The sequence below is a fragment of the Myotis daubentonii genome, chromosome 8 (genome assembly GCF_963259705.1).
Source record: "Myotis daubentonii chromosome 8, mMyoDau2.1, whole genome shotgun sequence".
Lineage (NCBI taxonomy): Eukaryota > Metazoa > Chordata > Mammalia > Chiroptera > Vespertilionidae > Myotis > Myotis daubentonii.
Window position 1 is genome coordinate 49,686,634 of NC_081847.1, and position 18,293 is coordinate 49,704,926.

General features: G+C 38.3%; 1 pseudogene; it reads left to right on the plus strand.

The window, feature by feature from the left end:
• Nucleotides 1–5,633: 5,633 nt before the first annotated feature.
• The window catches only part of LOC132240203 (protein BANP-like), a 54,928-nt pseudogene continuing 42,268 nt past the window's right edge, over nucleotides 5,634–18,293 (plus strand).

Consider the following 18,293-nt stretch of genomic DNA (forward strand, 5'->3'; position numbering starts at 1 on the left):
GTGGTTTGGTATCATTATTATTTCACATATGTCTTCTGTTTCTTTTTCTTCTCCTTCTGGTATACCCACTACTTGTAAATTACATATTTTGTACTCATTCCTTAGTACCTGAGTATTCTGTTCTGTGTTTTTTTTCTTAGTCTTTGCTCTCTTTGCTTTTTGGTTTTCAGGGATTCATTTGATATAATCTCTAGCTCACAGACTCTTTCCTCAGTGGTGTCCAGTCTACTAATCAACTCATCAAAGTCATTCTTCTTTTTCTATTACAGATGTGTGTGTTTTTCAACCTCCAGCATTTATTTTTTGTTCTTTCTTTGAATTATCATCTCTCTGCTCACATCACCCCTGTTTTTATACACTCGCTACTTTACCCATTAGAGTTCACAATCTATTAATCCTGAAAATTTAAAATGTCTGGACTAATAATTCTAACCTCCCTACCCTGTCTGTTTCTGATGCCTGTTCTGTCTCTTTGACTTGTGCTTTACCTTCTGGTCTGTTTTGTAATTTTTTCTTGACAGCCAGAAATGACCTACTGGTAAAAGGAACAGCTGTAACCAGGCCTTTAGATAATGTGGAGAAGTATGCGAAATGGCAGTATCTGGAATCCTGAGATTAGGTCTCAGTCTTCACTGACCCTAAGCCTCTGGACTGTGAACCTTGTGTTTCTCAGGTTGTTTCTTCTCCCTTGTGGTGGGAGATGGTGGCTTGAATGGGCTGCATTAGATCCAGTCCTCACGAGGTCACTTAGGCTCTGGTTAACTAGCTTCTCCTGAGGCCAGTACTTCTGGTTTCCTTATTCCTTTCATGGCTGGAAGTCCAACAGGATTTCCTTCCCCTATATTTGTTGTGGGAATCTGGTCAAGCTCCTGGAGGTAAATCTCACAATACTGTCAGGGCCTTCCTGTGCTTGGGATTTCCAGGAGTTTGTGACCTGTGTGCGCAGAGCCTCCAGAAATGCACCAATCACAGTTCAGGTTTTCCTGCCTGTCACTGGTTGCTATGGAAGTTCCTACTCCTGAGTCTTTACTGTTTCTTGTCTTAGGGGGCGATGGTTTGGCCTGTGTCCTAGGAGTTGTTGAATTTTCAGTCTGTATCCTTAGAAAACAGTGTTGGCTTCCAAGCTCCTTTCATGAGGAATGGGAAACCAAACTCCACCATTTCGATTTTTCATTTTAATCTTTAAATAAGACTTGTTTACTGACTTTTTAAATAATGAAAACTCTTTTTAAAAGTTGGCATCATTAACTAAAGTAATACTTCCAATTATTTAGATATGCTGACTCATCAAGTGAGAATTATTTCCTCTCTATAAAGGGCTATCCTTTGCCTTATACTTTTCTACCATCTGGTTCCCTTGCGGGCTTATTATTTCTATCTTTTTGGGTTGGTAAATAAACCCAGATTGCGCAAATATCATTAAATTATTTTTCTTCAAATAGGCAAATTAATGGTATGTAAATTATACCTTAATAAAGCTGTTTTAACAAATGAAGAACCAGACAAATTTTGTTGGATATACAATCAGTGGATATTTTTTTTTCTCTTTAAATATCATGCTTCATTGTTTTAGAAAATCAGTGTTTAATTTTATATAACAACTGCTTTTCTCCTAGAGTAGATATACATTTGTAATCACTGGAATGATCAGAAATAAATCTTAGAAAGTTAAGGAATTGAGATTTTTACTTGACAAAAAAGGAAAAATTAACATTATTTTCAAGAGCCATAGAACAAATTTTATGCCTATTAGCACATCATTGGTTTTTCTGGAAAGCTTACTTTAGTTCAACTAGTAAACATAATCATATAGTAATATAAAGATACAGAAGACTAAATGTGTGTATGTCTTTAAGTAGCTTTGTTTTTTTAATCCTCACTTGAGGATACTTTTTCCATTGACTTTTACAGAGAATAGGAGGAAAGGAGGGAGGAAGAAAGAGAGAGAGAAAGAGAGAGAGAGAGAGAGAGAGAGAGAGAGAGAGAGAGAGAGAGAGAGAAACATCAGTGTGAGAGAGAGACATTGATTGGTTGCCTCTCTGTACATGCCCCAAGGTACATGTCCTTGACTGGGAATCAGTCAGCAGGCCCACGCTCTAACCACTTGGCAATCGGGGAGAGCTGTCTTTAAGTATTTTTGAATTGGGGGAGGGGGCTGGAGATGAGGGGATTAGCAAACAAAAGAGAAAAACTTAATGGACATTGACAATGGTGTGATGATTGCTGGAGGAAGAGGGGTGGGGGAGGTGGAAGAGGGTATGTGGGGATACTGATGGATGGAGACTTGACCTGCGGTGGTGAACACACAATGCAAGTGTACAGAAGATGTGTTGTAGAATTGTGCACCTGAAACTTGTATAATTTTGTTAACCAGTGTCACCCTAAATTCAATAAAAAGGAAAAATAAATAAATCCTTTCAATTGGTGTTAAAAGGGGATAAAAAAACTAATCTAATTTTGTAATGGAAATTACAATTGAAGCTAATGCATAAGAACATGAAAAGTATGCAACCATCTTTTATTGAGACAAATCAACTTTGAAATTAATATCAAGAGGAAAAAGCTAATATTTTGCTTCTAAGCCATAATTTTCCAGTTAATAATTATATTTTAAGACAGTCATATTTTATTAATACCTATAGGCACACCTCATTTTACTGTGCCTCACAGGTGTTGCATTTTCTTTTTGTCTTGCGAAAATATTATGACTCTTTATTGACACTTCCACTCTATTGCAGTCATCTGGAACCGAACCTGCAGTATCTTTGAGGTGTGCCTGTAATTAATCCACGGCACCACTTTCCTAATAGCACAGGAACCATGGTAATTGACAGGAGAGGACAAGAGTTTTTAGTAAAGGAGTACTAGAGTGGGGATACTGTTTCTGCATCTCACAGTGTCAATTTAAAGGTAATATGCACCCACAATGCAGGTGGTCCCCGACTTAATGGTTTGACTTACGATTTTTCAATTTTATGATGGTGCAAAAGTGATACGTGTTCTGTAGAAACTGTACTTCAAATTTTGGATTTTGATCTTTCCCCTGCTAGTGATATGTGTGATGCTGAGTAGTGGCTGCGTGTGATAGCACCCTGTCAGCCACATGATCATGAGGGTAAACAAACAATACTTCACAGTGTGGTATTAAATGCATTTCCAATGTACAATGTTTTCCATTTACAATGGGCTTATTGAAACATAACCTTATTGTATATCAAGGAGCATCTATATTGATCTCCTTTGTAGAATTTTCTGATCTAGGTATTAAAAAACAACCTCAGAGATGAGGGTTAATGTACCATGAGAAGATTTAAGATTAATCAAACATAAGTTCTCCTTTATCTTTTTCTTTGAACTAAAACAAATGTCAAGCAAAATGTTTCTCTAACAGGAGCAGGCAAATCACATGTTTAACTACACAGAGCCCTCTGCCAGCCTATGTGTTTCAAAGCTATCTTTTTACATTATATCATATGTTTCATGATTATACTGACTGTATCCATAAATATCATAGAGTCTAAAGATTTGTAACAAGCTTCATCATGTTTTGTTAATCTCTTTTATGTAAATAAATAGTATTTTGTGATGTCCCAAAGACTAGATCGATATCTACAGGGAATAACAATTCTATCTTCCTATAGAAACTTGCACTATACTGGCAATTAAATGGTATTTCAATGGTATAGAGATTGGGGATTTTTAGCACTTGCAAGAATTCCTGGTTATGACAACTTTGCGTTTACCTGCTAGAGTTGAACCCACTTAACACTACAAATTTAGATTTGAGTTGAATTCCCTTTCTAAAAGTTTTTGCTAAGGGAACAGTCTGTAAAATTTTGTTTTCATAATGTACACATTCAATAATTCCCCACAGTGACTATAGTTAAAATTTGAAGATATCACACATCCTAACTCTAAAACTTTGAAGTTCCATAAAAATATATTAACATCATATCACCCTTATGCTTCTATGAAGTTGTCAGAGAATCACTATCGTATGAGTGTCATTTTATCTTTTGACATGTAAACAATAACACCTAATCAGGATAGGTTTGTCTACAAGGAGGGAAATAAAGCTCCTTAAACAAGAAAGAACTGAAATTCGTTTTACTATGAAAAAGGAATCTCTAGATCGAAGTCTGGTCCTGGTAAACTGGTTTCCTGTTTTTGGCAGGAGCCCAAGCTTCTCAATTCCTTCATCTTTCAAATCTTTGATAACTAAGCACTAGGCTGTTTGTCATGTGTCTTTCACAGAGAGGGGTATTGGAAGCACATGAAGAATCTGTCCTTTTCAAAAGTGACATCCCGGAAGTGATGTTGATAATAACTGACAAAATTGCAGACATCTCTCTGGCCAGATTTTAGGCATGGGGCCACATGTAGCAGCAAGGTAGCCTGGAAATTCTAGTCTTTGCTACGGACTAGAAATAAAAACAGATATTACTATTAAGAAGAAAGTGAAATTGGATGTTGAGAGGCAAGGGCAGTCTCTGAGAACTCAAAGTGTACCCCTTTTTATTATAGAGTGTTAATCTTTATCAAACCCTAAAAGGAAGTGTTTCGATTGTGGCCTATTTAAAATTAAAATACAATAACCACAATTAGCATTTAAGATTGTTCCCAATTTTGCCAAATCACACAGAAAGAACTCACATGTTGTCATGACCAAATAATTTCAATGCCCCCCCGCCCCCCCTTGAATAATAACATCCCTGTCTTCCTACTGAGCAAGGGAAATGCCCTCTCTTTCTCACCAACATTCTCTGTGACTGACCACCTTTCTCTACCAGCCAGCCTAGGCCCAAGATGCTTCTCTATGTCTCCTCATCTCTGTGGGTGTCTCACCAAGAGAGTGTGGTCTATTTGGGGAAATATCAAGGCTACACATTTCATTTCAAAAGCTTGTGATTTTTATGCCCTTTCCTCTGAAAATTAATGTATTCTAGAAGAATCATGCCCATCTGCTTGTGAAGCATGGATTTCCCGATGCCTTCGAGTGTGTTCTGTTAGCTTTGCCCTCAGCATAGTCATGGAACAGAGAGTCTTATGCATTGCTGTGCTGTTTTCACAGAACAAAGTGGAAAAAAGCAAACAGGGTTTCACTTGTTTCATTTTCAGTCCCAGCACGTAAGTTCAGTGAGCTCATTGTGTGTCCTTAAGACACACCCCAGTGTCTGTGTAATGTCCAGCAGAAAGGGTGAACCTGAATAAGCCAAGTACAACCTAAGAGCTGCTACAGCATTAGCAAGAGATGATACTATAAATATCCGTGTGAATTAAATTTAAGAACATGTACTTCGATATAGAGAGTTGTTGGGCTTAATCAAGCATTCTTTATTCCTCTACTTGATAGCTGATTCATAATTGTGAATGCATTCATGTGTTTATGTGTATATACATATGTACAAATACATTATATATGATGTTTTTTTAATATGTATTAATCTTAAGGGTCTATTATGTCAATTGTATTTGCAGGTGTATTCTTGTGGTAAAACTGCACATAAATAAGCATGTTATTTAGAAAATAGGTAAGCTGGTGCATATTTAGAAGTAGATAAATAAATCCTATATAACAAATTCTAATATGCTAAATGTCTGGTTGTCTGGTCATTTGTTCAACCAATCAAAACATGATATGCTGCCGCTTAAGTGACTCTGGGAAGCGCTTGCAGCCTTTGCCGCTGCCTTCTGGTTGGAGCACTATGGAGGAAGAGAGAAAGAACAACAAACGGTGGTATTTTACTAGAGAACAGCTGGAAAATAGCCCATCCCGTCACTTTGGGCTGGACCCAGATAAAGAACTTTCTTATCGTCAGCAGGCGGCCAATCTGGTCCAGGACATGGGGCAACATCTTTATGTCTCACAATTGACGATCAACACTGCTATAGTATACATGCATCGATTCTACATGATTCAGTCCTTCACACAGTTCCATCGATATATTACATCAATATACATTGTTTCCGGAGAAACTAAGATGGCTGCATAGGTAAACTCCGGGAAATTGCTGCCTCCCGCAACAACTTCAAAAATACAATTAAAGACAAAACGGACATCATCCAGAACTACAGGAAGGCTGGCTGAGTGTAAATTCTACAACTAGAAGAAAAGAGAAAAGCACACTGAGACTCAGAGGAGCTGCGGAAGTAAAGTGCAAAGGTACGGAGGCTCGAGCGCACGCGGAAAGGGGCTGGTAACTGAGGACGCGGCTGTCTTTTTGAATCAGGAGGGAGTCACAAGCTCCCGACTGCTCTGAACTCCGGTTCCGGGAAGTCTCTGGGGACCCAGGACTCATACAGGGAGAAACTGGACTGTCTGGCAGCAGGCAGAACTCTGAACTTGAGGGCAGCTTTCCCTCAGAGGTTGCTTGCAGCAATTATCAGGACACTGAGTCGCGCGGCCCCTTAGGGCAGGGCTGAGGACCAGCCATAGCTGCTTGCTCCACCCTTTGATTCCCTGAGACCCTGGCCCACCCAGGCTGCAGCAGAGGCTTTTGCATATGAATGCCCTGGCCCTTTGCAACCTGAAAATTACCTAACAAATTGCAGCTGGGCCAGACAGACCCAGATATTCCAAGAGAAGGCCCAAGGCCCCACAGCAGCTTGCATTGCTTCACAGCTGGGCCTCATCAGGGCACCTCCAAACTCCAAAAAAGGAAGGGGAATCTGCAGTTCTCTTCCTAGCTCCTGCTGGGTAACCTCAGACAGAGGCTAAATTAGCACCTCCTTAGATCCAAGAGTGGTCAGAGGGGGACCATCCAGATTACAACTCCTCAGATCCATAAGGGACACACTCAGGGAGCAGACTCAGTGAGCACTAAAGCCCCACTGAAGCAAGTCTTGCCCCAGAAGGGTGTCTTCAGCACAGAAGTTCTCCCACTGCAGACACAGCTGATTCTCACTGCCAATTGGCCTGGAGGTCAATTCCTCCCAGTGATCCTACAACAACCAAGGCATAACTACAACAAGACTGTGAACAAAGCCCACAAGGGGGTGCGCCAAGAGTGTCCACCCCAGGTAACTGGGGAGGCTGAGCCACTGGGCCCTACAGGACACCTAGCACACAAAACAACTCTACCAACACAGGGAAGCATAAAAAATGTGGAGACAAAGAAACAGGTCACAAATGACAGAAATGGAGGAAAGCAAACGACTGGATATAGAGTTCAAAACCACGTTTATAAGGTTTTTCAAGAATTTTATGGAAACCGCCGATAAATTTAGTGAGACCCTGGAGGACATGAAAAAAGACCAACTAGAAATTAAGCATACACTGACTGAAATAAAGAATAATATACAGAGATCCAACAGCAGACAAGAGGATCCCAAGAATCAAGTCAAAGATTTGAAATATGAAGAAAAAAAAATACCCAACCGAAAAAGAAAAAAGAAAAAAGATTCCAAAAATATGAAGATAGTGTAAGGAGCCTCTGGGACAACTTCAAGCGTACCAACATCAGAATTATAGGGGTACCAGAAGAAGAGAGAGGGCAAGATATTGAAGACCTATTTGAAGAAATGATGACAGAAAACTTCCCCTACCTGGTCAAAGAAATAGACTTACAAGTCCAGGAAGCACATAGAACCCCAAACAAAAGGAACCCAAAGAGGACCACACCAAGACACATCATAATTAAAATCCCAAGAGCAAAAGACAAAGAGAGAATCTTAAAAACACCAAGAGAAAGACAGTCAGTTACCTACAAGGGAGTACCCATATGACTGTCAGCTGATTTCTCAACAGAAACCATGCAGGCCAGAAGAGAGTGGCAAGAAATATTCAAAGTGATGAATAGCAAGAACCTACAACCAAGATTACTTTATCCAGCAAAGCTATCATTCAGAATAGAAGGTCATATAAAGAGCTTCACAGATATGAAAAAGCTAAACGAGTTCATCACCACCAAACCAGTATTATATGAAATGCTGAAAGGTATTCTTTAAGAAGAGGAAGAAGAAAAAGGAACTCTTACCATTTGCCACAGCATGGATGGAACTGGAGAGCGGATAAATACCACATGATCTCACTCATTTGTGGAATATAATGAACAACATAAACTGAACAAGGACTGATCCAGAGATGGAGAGGCATTGATTGGACTGTCGGGCCTTGGAGGGAAGGTAGGGGAGGGTGGGGGTAAGGGGGAAAGATCAACCAAAGGACTTATATGCAAGCATATAGGCCTAACCAATGGACACAGACAATGGAGGGGTGAGGGCATGAGCGGGGGGGTGGGGGTGTAGGGATAAGGACACATATGTAATATCTTAATCAATAAAAAATATATTTAAAAAAAGACATGATATGCTAATGATATGCTAAGGCAGCTCAACTGCTTGCTATGATGTGCACTGACCACCAGGGGGCAGACACTCCAACTGGTAGGTTAGCTTGCTGCTGGGGTCTGGCTGATTGGGACTGAGTGAGATGGGCCGGACACGCCTTGGAGCCCTCCTGCATTCCCTCCCTGACTGGTGAAACTCCTGCCTTCCTCCGTGGCCTTGATCGTACACCAGTGGGGTCCTTTGGCCTGGCCTGAGCCCTCTCACAATCCAGGACCCCTTGGGGGATGTCAGACAGCTGGTTTTGACCTGATCCTGCAGGCCAGGCAGAAGCACCCCACTGGTGCACAAATTCTTGCACCAGGCCTCTAGCATGTAAATAAATTTGATATATTTAATATATTCATATACAAATATGCATGTTATATTAGATAGGTAACTATAACTATAGATATACATAAAATACATATAAAAAGATGAAATATATGGAAAATGCCCCAGGAGAATAGTCCAAGTGTATGAATATGTGCGTGTATGTGGGGACAGGCGCCACATTAAGATCTCTGGACAGGGTTTGGGTTCTAACCCATGCTTCAGGAAAATGCTGGCTACTATGGAAAAAGACAGTTACTAAGTTATATCTTGGAGCCTCAGTTTCCCAGTTTGCAAAGTGAGAGAGATTGGCTTACTCTGGAGAAGCTCTAAATATTCTTTTTAATATATCTATGACCTTGATGATATAGCATACATACAAAAGCAACAAGGAAGTATGTGATTTCTGAATCAGGTTTGGACCTAATGATGCCTTAATTGAGAGAGCCCTCTAAATGGAGAATGTGAGTATAAATTAGGATTTTAATAAACAATCTGCTATAATTGCTTTATAAAGTAAGTCTTCACTATACACATTAAACTCAGACTAAATCAGTTTACGTTTGCAACACAGATGACAGCATGCCTTCCGTGCCCTCCTCCTCTAAGGATGTGTCAACTCTTAAATTCTTTGTCACTGTAATTAAACAAAAAATTACTTCTTGCAATTTAGTTATTCCTGCAGTTACATTGGATATATAAAATCTCTAAAATTTAACCATATTATACCTCCTTTTCAGAGGATTAGCTATATGCCTCTTTATATTTTGCATATAATAGGTCCTTGAAAAAGTTGAGCCAATAAGAAGAACACTTTTCAATCAGAAACTCTTTATTGTTGTTAATCCTCACCTGAGGATATTTTTCCATTGATTTTAGAGAGAGTGGAAGGGAGGGAAAGAGAGAGAGAAACATGGATGTGAGAGGCACACATTGATTGGTTGCCTCTGGCACTTGTCCCTACCGGGTCAGGATTGAGCCTGCAACCAAGGTATATGCCGTTGGTTGACCGGAATTGTACCGGGAACCCTTCAGTCCGTGGGCCAACACTGAGCAAAACTGGCTAGGGCCATACTATTACTTTTTGAACTTTTGTGCCCAAACCTGTTTACTTATTAATTAGAATTAATTCTAAAAATGAAAAGTTTTTGTTGCCTTGGCAAGTACTTCCTTGCAGTAAGAAAAAGTAATATTTTTTTGAAAATCATTTTGAGTTGTTTTTTTCTTTGAGAAGTAGAAAAATGATATGGCAATATAAAGTAAAATGTTCACAACATGTACCAATTTGTTTTTTAAGAAGTATCAACTTTGTTAATATTGAGTAAAAATATCTCGGCTGTAAACAACAGAAGCTTGGATCCCTACATGCAGAAACAAACCACAGGTAGCAACATTTGAGTTGAAGTCTTAGCACCACTGATGAAAAATGTTAAATATATTTTGCATATTTTATTAAACATTTTTTTCTAAATTGATTTAAAGGAATTATCTCTTTAATTCATTTCAAAGTGATAGTCACAAAATATCTAAAATTCACCTTGTCAATCATCTTCATGACTAGAGATTTCATAAAAGATCTCAACAGATATCAAAAGGGAAGTCTTTGAGTTTTATCTGCTTTTTCTTTTGTGTATTTGCTTCTATGAGACTCCCCCAACCTCACATAGAGTATGGGAAGCAGCAAAAAGTGCCTGCAAGAAGAAAATCTAAGAAGAAAAAGGTCAGGAACACCGAAGAAGCAGATAATTAGCCCCTCAGTAACTACGGCTTTGACTATTCCTAACACAAAATATATTACACATAAAAAAATTGAAGTAACCTGTGCATAGGAATAATTTTGTCTGTTTGGTAACATTTTCTTGATTAAGAATTTTACCTTAGCATTTTGTTTTATATTATTTTTGCTCCTCCAATTTCATTAAAACACCAAGATCACTATTTTTCTTAAGATTGTTATTCTCTACTTCACTATTGGACATTAACCAATATAATTATTTGTTTCTTCCAAAACTGACTTTAAAAGTTACTGCCTTTCAAATATTCCCAATCATTTTTCAAATTTTTGCACGTTTAATCTTGTGCAGGAAATTGAGTTCTAGCATTTGAAGAGAATAAAACCACACATAGATTGTGTGAGCCATTTCTGAACATTGAGTTTAATTTTTGTTCCTACACTTTTGTCAAATATACTTTTCCGCATTATCCCTTCTGCATTGTGCATATAGTCCCTTGGCAAAAGTTTCACCAGACACATTTTAACTACCGCACCAGTCCATGTTGCAGAGGGAAATAGTAGAAATAGGGCAGAGTCGGTTCGAGTCTAAGATTGCACCTGATGAGGAGGCGCCCACACAGCCCTTGCTTCACAGTTTACATTTTACTCATCTCAGGATATGTACAGTTTAATGTATTCTAGAAGTATCTTTCTAAGGACAGCTCCCCAGTCTTCTCACCACATCAGCTAACAGCTGGGTGCCCAAAGAACTCTGACAGGCTTCCTCATGATCTCCCCCTAAGTACTTATTCTAGGTGTCTTAGATATGAATGGAATCTCACAAAAGGATCACTTGAAAACTTTTAACCAAGCAACTACATATTCTAATTAGATATGATCTATCTGCAATATGTGTATATTTGGAGATGGGCTTCCTCTTGAGATCCACAGACTGCCACTTCCCAAATGAACCCAATTACCACACTACTACCCTAGTAAAACTCCATATCATTAAAGATCATTCAATTGCAGCACTGGAATAGCCAGCAGAGCTTACTACACACCAACAAATACAGAAGGAAATATACAGCAAACAAGTCAATGAATGAATGAACGCTGCATTTACAGAAGCAGCATCTGTGATATGAAACATTCAGTCAGAGAATTAGGTTTTAGCTCTCAATTCCTGGCATGCTGTTTGGACAAGTAACAATCTCACTGACTGTGGGCTCCTCATAAAAAAGGAGAAAAAAAAAGAATCAAATCCATATGTCTGCTATGGATATTAAATTGAAACATCCATGTTAAAAGGCACCAACTGAACTTCTATTTAATAACCTATACACACTTTGTTCCACACTGGATGGTGTAATAAGAATCCCTAAGATCCTGAGCTACATGGGGGTCCCCTGACTGGTGTCCATTCCAAAAATTGGGAGGCCACTTCCCTATATTAGCCTGTTAGTGCTTAACTCAAGAGATGGTTTTTGGTTTTCAAATGAAGAGTGACATGCATTCCTGAATTTAAGTCTTGCCAAAACTAAGTATGTACCACAGAAATCTACAGAAGTTATACTTGACTTTGATGTTCAAAGGCTACATTCTGATAAGCTCAAATGCCTACAAATGCCATTAAGACGGAGGACACCAAATAAACCTAGTTACTCCCAGGAGAAAGGCTGATGTTGATGTCAGTGGTATTCTATCTATGCACCATAAAGTCCTACAGATAGAAGAAAGCCACCTATGGGGCGTTTGCTAGACCCCTGTGATCCCAATGGTGTCTTCCCAAAAATTCAGCAAAATTAGGTTACCTGTGTGTACAATCTCCCTTTATAAGCCATAAAGTCTAGATTTAACTTCCATGTTTCATACTATGTCATCTCTACCAGCTAACTACATTGTACTATATAGTTTGTAATAAAATGAGGAAATATCACTATACTTTTGCATTTACTTGTATTTTCATAGTGCATCTATAAAATCATGCCTGTGGATCCTCTTCTTCGATTATTTATTGGTCAAAGAAGAGCTGAGCATGCAGGCCTAGCCTGGGCCCACCCAGGCCAGATCCTCATCAAAAAATATTGTAATAATGGCTCAATGCAATAATCAAGTTAATGGACAAAGGTGCAAAGGGTAATGAGAAAAAAATAAATTTTTAATGTATACTATAAAAAAACCCAACTTATTATGAAATTCAGTAGCTGATTAATGTGTCTTAAAATTTAAAAGTAAAGATTTAAAGGAAATGAGTATTGTATACATTAAGCATCCCTTATATTTTGATACAATAATAAAATAGGCACACACACAAAATCAAAGACTTCAGTTTGTCATCCATATGTATCAGCAATCTAAACTGAGCTCTGCATTCTGAGCTTAGAAGTAAATTATGAAACAAATGCATTCTTTATAACAAATAACTTGTTGAAAAATAACTTCCATTTGGCCATAGATATGAAATGCCAGAGTAAACCTAGCACTGTGCAACCAGCTGACCGCCTCCTTTAAGGCCTCTGGGTTTTATGCTTCTTCACACTCTAAGGTAGGCTGGCAACTGCTGTTAACCAGTGAAACGGATAGGATGTGTGAGGGTCCCGAAGGATCCTTTCTCCTGCCTGGATATTGAGGGCTGACTGCCACTGTGAGAATGCGGAACAAATATTCAAATGGTTGAAGAAGAGGAGACAGATTATTCAGAACTTCCAGCTACCAAAGACAAGCTGTTCTATCTTGAGCTCTGGGAACGCTTTTCACACCAGATGGAGTGTCAAAATGCATAACCTAAGAAGGAAGTAGAAGACTGTAGGAAGGCAAGCCTGGGCAGACTATGAGAGCAAGTGACATTAAACCACAGATTCACCCAGGGGGTGGCTCACAAGTCAAACCATCCTAATATAAGCCTCTGGGGAAATGATCGTAACAAAGACCATCTGACATTTATTACATAAACACAGACACATTCTTCCATCCAAACCCACACACAAACAAGTTTCTCTTTCTTCTTAAGTTGAAGATCTTTCACAAGAGATTAATGTAGTAAGAGAGAACATGTCATGAATCTCAAACAGAAAAACATGGAAGAGAAATGTGAAGGAGCACCATCTGGTATTTAATAGAGATGCATTCGCGCTTCATGCTCGTGCATCTGGACAACCATGCAGCGGAGGACCAGCTGCTGCACCGAGGACAGTGCAGAGCAGCGTGGCTTTGACTTGCCCTGGTGGCACTTCCATGCCCATGCGTTTTTAAGGGTGTTGTAGTTATTTTTGAATGATTTTTTAGTCTTTATAGATTCTAACAAATAATTATGCAAAAGAGTAAATGCTACTTTGCATTCCTTTTCCCCCAACTGTGAACCAAACAATAAATCCATTTGAACCAGTGTCTCTGCAGAGGTTGGTCAGTTCGTGCCATGATACTCACCAGGAGTCATGCAAAGGCTTATCTCACACTTGGCTCCTTGATGCTCAGTCCAGCAGCAGCTCCTTGTAACTCAAAACATCCTTTAAGAGTTTATTTTATGACTTAAACTTCTTCACACTATCCATTCAGACTTTACCATATTGCTTGTTAAGACTGAATGGATTTTTCCCCAAAAAATCTACTTTACAAAGCAGATAGGTGTGTAGGTCTGTGTATGCATGCACACACCTGTAATGATTTACACCCATAAATATGCGACTATAAACAATCTTTTATATTTCAAGTATTCTGAGAAAAGGAGAAGATTTAGGGCATAAATTTAGAAACATTTAGGGCATGACTCTTCAAATATTTTAAGAGTTGTAATGTTAATGGATAGTAAATTTACACTCTTTTCCTCCAAAACTCAGAACAAGAACAAACAGATGCACATATCAGACAATCTTCTCATTTCCACAGCCCTGCTCAAACCATAGTAATCTGTCATCATAAGTGTCATCAATTTCCTCTTTGCAATCACTGCCCATCAAGACACTGATGGCCTAGGATTCATCTGCTACCATACAGCTGGGCCTTTTTACTCACATGTGATGATCTTCCCATATGCTGCTGCATCGGTTCTGGGTTGGTTTCATATGTCACATATGAGAAGAAAAAGTCAAAGTACCAAAACAAGGATGACTTCAAACAACAGAATTGTATTCTCTCCCAATTCTGAAGGTGAAGTTAAGGGTCCTTCCCGGCCTCACCCTGCTTCCGGTGATTACTAGCCACCTTCAGTATTCCCTGGCTCATACAGGCATCACTCTAATGTCTATCTCTGTCTTCATATGGTCACCTTCTCTTCTCTCTCACTTTTTAAAAAAATATGTTTTTATTGATTTTTAGAAAGAGAGAAAGGAAGAGGGATAGAGATAGAAACATCAATGAAAGAAAAACATCATCGATCGGCTGCCTCCTGCACGCCCCCTACTGGGGCTTGAGCCCGCAACCTGGGCATGTGCCCTGAGCAGGAATCGAACAGGTGACCTCTTGGTTCCTGGGTCAATGCTCAACCACTGAGCCACAGCCAGACTGTCTCTTCTTCTCTTACAGGGACACCAATCATGTTGGGTTAAGAGCATCAGTGCAGGACTTCAGAAAATTACTGAAGAATCGATAAGATAAATATGAATACAATCTCAACTCCTTTCTGCTGTATTAAACTCTTCTTCTCTTTAGGTATAAGTTTTATGCATTTATTATCTAATTAACAACAGTTTTCATAACTGACAGAATATGCAAGTATGGAAAAAAATAAGGAAACCCATTCATGTTTTGGATTTATTGTTTGTTGTTTTTTTTTCAGTTAATCACTACTTACCCACTCTACACTGAGGTAAGCACCCCTTGTAGCAACGATTTTACTGCTCCTGGGAGGTGGAGATCAGATGGTGAGGTGACTCTGTCCTCTAGTGTCATGTCTCAGATAAGGGAAGTCTTTCCTCTCCATTGACAGTCTCAGATTTGACTCCCCTAATACAATTTCACTTTTAGGATTTGCTGCTATGTTAGGCAGTCTAAATGATACGTGAAATGTCTTCCTCTGGGTTTTTAATGTCTTAATTTTTTTTCCAATAAAAATGCTATTCTCATTTTTGGAAAAATCTTCCTTAGATATAGGGAGAAACATGATCACTTATTCCTGAACATTCCTTGCTTCTTATGTTTGTGAAGGAAATTGCAAAGTCCAGTGTCCCATATGGACCTTTCTCAAAATGTTTGCAGGGCTCCTTTCTGTCCTGACAGTTGTGGCCCTATAGCCAAACAGACCTACTTGTCTTCTTTAGTCATTAACTTTTATATGTCAATACCAATGATATAATTATATACCTTCAAAATAAATTAACATTTTTGAATTTAGATTCTTCAATTCCCTTAGCTTCTTACTCAAAAGTCCCACCTCAGAGAATAATGAGTAAAATATACAGACTAGAGGAACAACCCAAAATGCTTAAGTATAAATACTGTGTTTACTTCACTGTCTTTCTCAAATCCTGCAGGAGTTCATGTGGCTTTCAATCAAAAGGCGATGGCATGAACCAGACGTGGCCAAGGAAAATGTGTCCTACTCATTGACTCATTAACTTTAAAAATATTCAATGCCTAGATTGTAAAAAACTATTGATTATACATCTTCCTTTTAAAATTTTGTTCTGTTTCGATATCAATAATATTTCATAACATATGCAATACACAGACAGTGTGGGCCTGGACGGGGGGAGCAGGGTGAGGGGTCAATGTGGGGAAAGAAAGGGACCTGTAATACAACAATAAAGATAAATTTAAAAAACAAATAAATTATGGTTATGTAAAATAAATATATAAATTAATTAATTAATTCCAATTTTTAAAAAAAGACCTAATTCAAATGAACCAAGAACTCCCATGGTAGCTTTGATCTATAAAGTCCGTGTCCATTTGGGAATGCTTGCTACAGTGTTCTTTATTCATCAATCATGGGCTTTCTACTTGCTATTGTCTGCTAAAAGTTATACTTATAAAAAAAGCATTTGAATACAAATATAAAATAATTCTTGAGGAATTCCAGCTTAGGGCCTAGAAACATGATGTGAAACCAACCAACTTTTACAAATATTGATCAAACTTTGTCTAAATTTAAGCTTCTTTGACTTGGGGTTTAAACGATAATAAGAGATGCTTATCTTATAAAAACCATTTCTACTGTTGCCCAATGATTCCATTCTGGTATACGAATCTCATATATACATGATAATGATTCTGTTTTCTGTCAATTCTTTATCTATAATTTAACTTTTCAAATCCATTTGCAGGGTCAGCCAGAGTTGGAGAAAGAAGAGCATTAGATTACTTTTCTTACGTTTTCTTAAATTAAATATAGCTGAAATTTTTATCTCAGTATCGCTATGCTATTTTATCCATCCATCCATCATCCATCCACTATCCATCATCCATCATTCATTCATCATCTTATTTAAATTTGTAGGGGTGAGGCACAAGGCATTTGCCAACCTGTAAATACTAACCTATTAAATAGACAATATTGCTCCTGAATACACATCTTGAAGTTACTGGACTGCCTTGCTAGGGCAGGCCCTAGATTTTAATTTGTATTCAATTTATTCAAACTTTTAAAAAAAGTTCATCCATTTCTACCCCCCTCACTGCCCACCTCTTTACAATCATCATTCTGTTTTTCATACCTAAGGTTTTTTCATCAAAATACTATATATTTCAATCAACACTTTTATCTTTTTTTTGCTTCTGCATATATTAGAATTTTTATGCTAAGGTAATATTTTGTTATTATTAAAAAACTTAATTGGGCAAATACCATAAGTAGATGAAAATAAAGCAAAAGGTGCAACTTAATGAATTAGTACAAAGAACACCATTATCACATGACCCAAGCAAAGCATTAGATTTAGTTCCCATTCCAAATTATAGCTTGTCCCTCCTCAATAAAGCTACTAAAGTACTATTAACTCTCCTAAATCTTTAGAGATGGCTCACTTGTTTGTACTTATATTTTTATCACTTAAGTGTGTATCCCTAACCATTCATTTTGTATGCTGTGAGCTGCATATAAACATGAATAAAACTGCATATGTTCCTTTGAGGTTGATCCAGCGCTGGATGTAGCTGTAATTCTTTCATTGATTTTGCTATATAGCATCCCTATAAATGGCTATATCACAGTTTGATTATGTGTTACCAGTCTGGGGTTTCTGGAAATAATTGTTCTAGGAGAGTTCTGAAGCTGTGTGGCGAGGAAGTTGAACTCTATGATTACATTGAATCCTAATTTAGGCCAATCAAGAACATTGCCGATTTCTAAAATGAAGAGCCTGGGGGGTGCCAATTAATGTCGTTATGACTAGTTCTTTTTTTAAAAAATATTTTTATTGACTCCAGAGAGGAATGGAGAGGGAGAGAGAGATAGAAACATCAATGATGATAAAGAATCATTGATTGGCTGCCTCCTGCACACTCCCTCCTGGGGATTGAGCCCATAACCTAGGCATGTGCCCTGACTGGGAATCAAACCCAGGATTTCCTGGTCCATGGGACAATGCTTAATCCACTGAGCCACCACAGCTGGGCTATGTCTAGTTTTTGAAGCAGTTAAAACAAAAGCTATTGTGTATTTGTAGCAAGAATACATGCTGTACTCCAACAATTGAAAAAATAACAGTGGTTTTAAACTCTGAGAGAGTCTTAAAGAAACTCACCTATTTTTTTCAAATGAACATCTAAATATCAATCTTATCTCAAAGAGCAGGGGAGCCCCCAAAGCTCCATCCTTGTCCAGGGGAAGAGTTCACTCAAGGGGATTCCAAGGCATTATTTTATTGTCAAAGGATGCTCTGTACCTTGTTGTTCTAACAACTCCATTTTCACGGCTCAGAGTGAAGAAAGGGACCCAAATTGAAGAACTTTGGAAATACTACTGAAGTCTAGACTACAGATT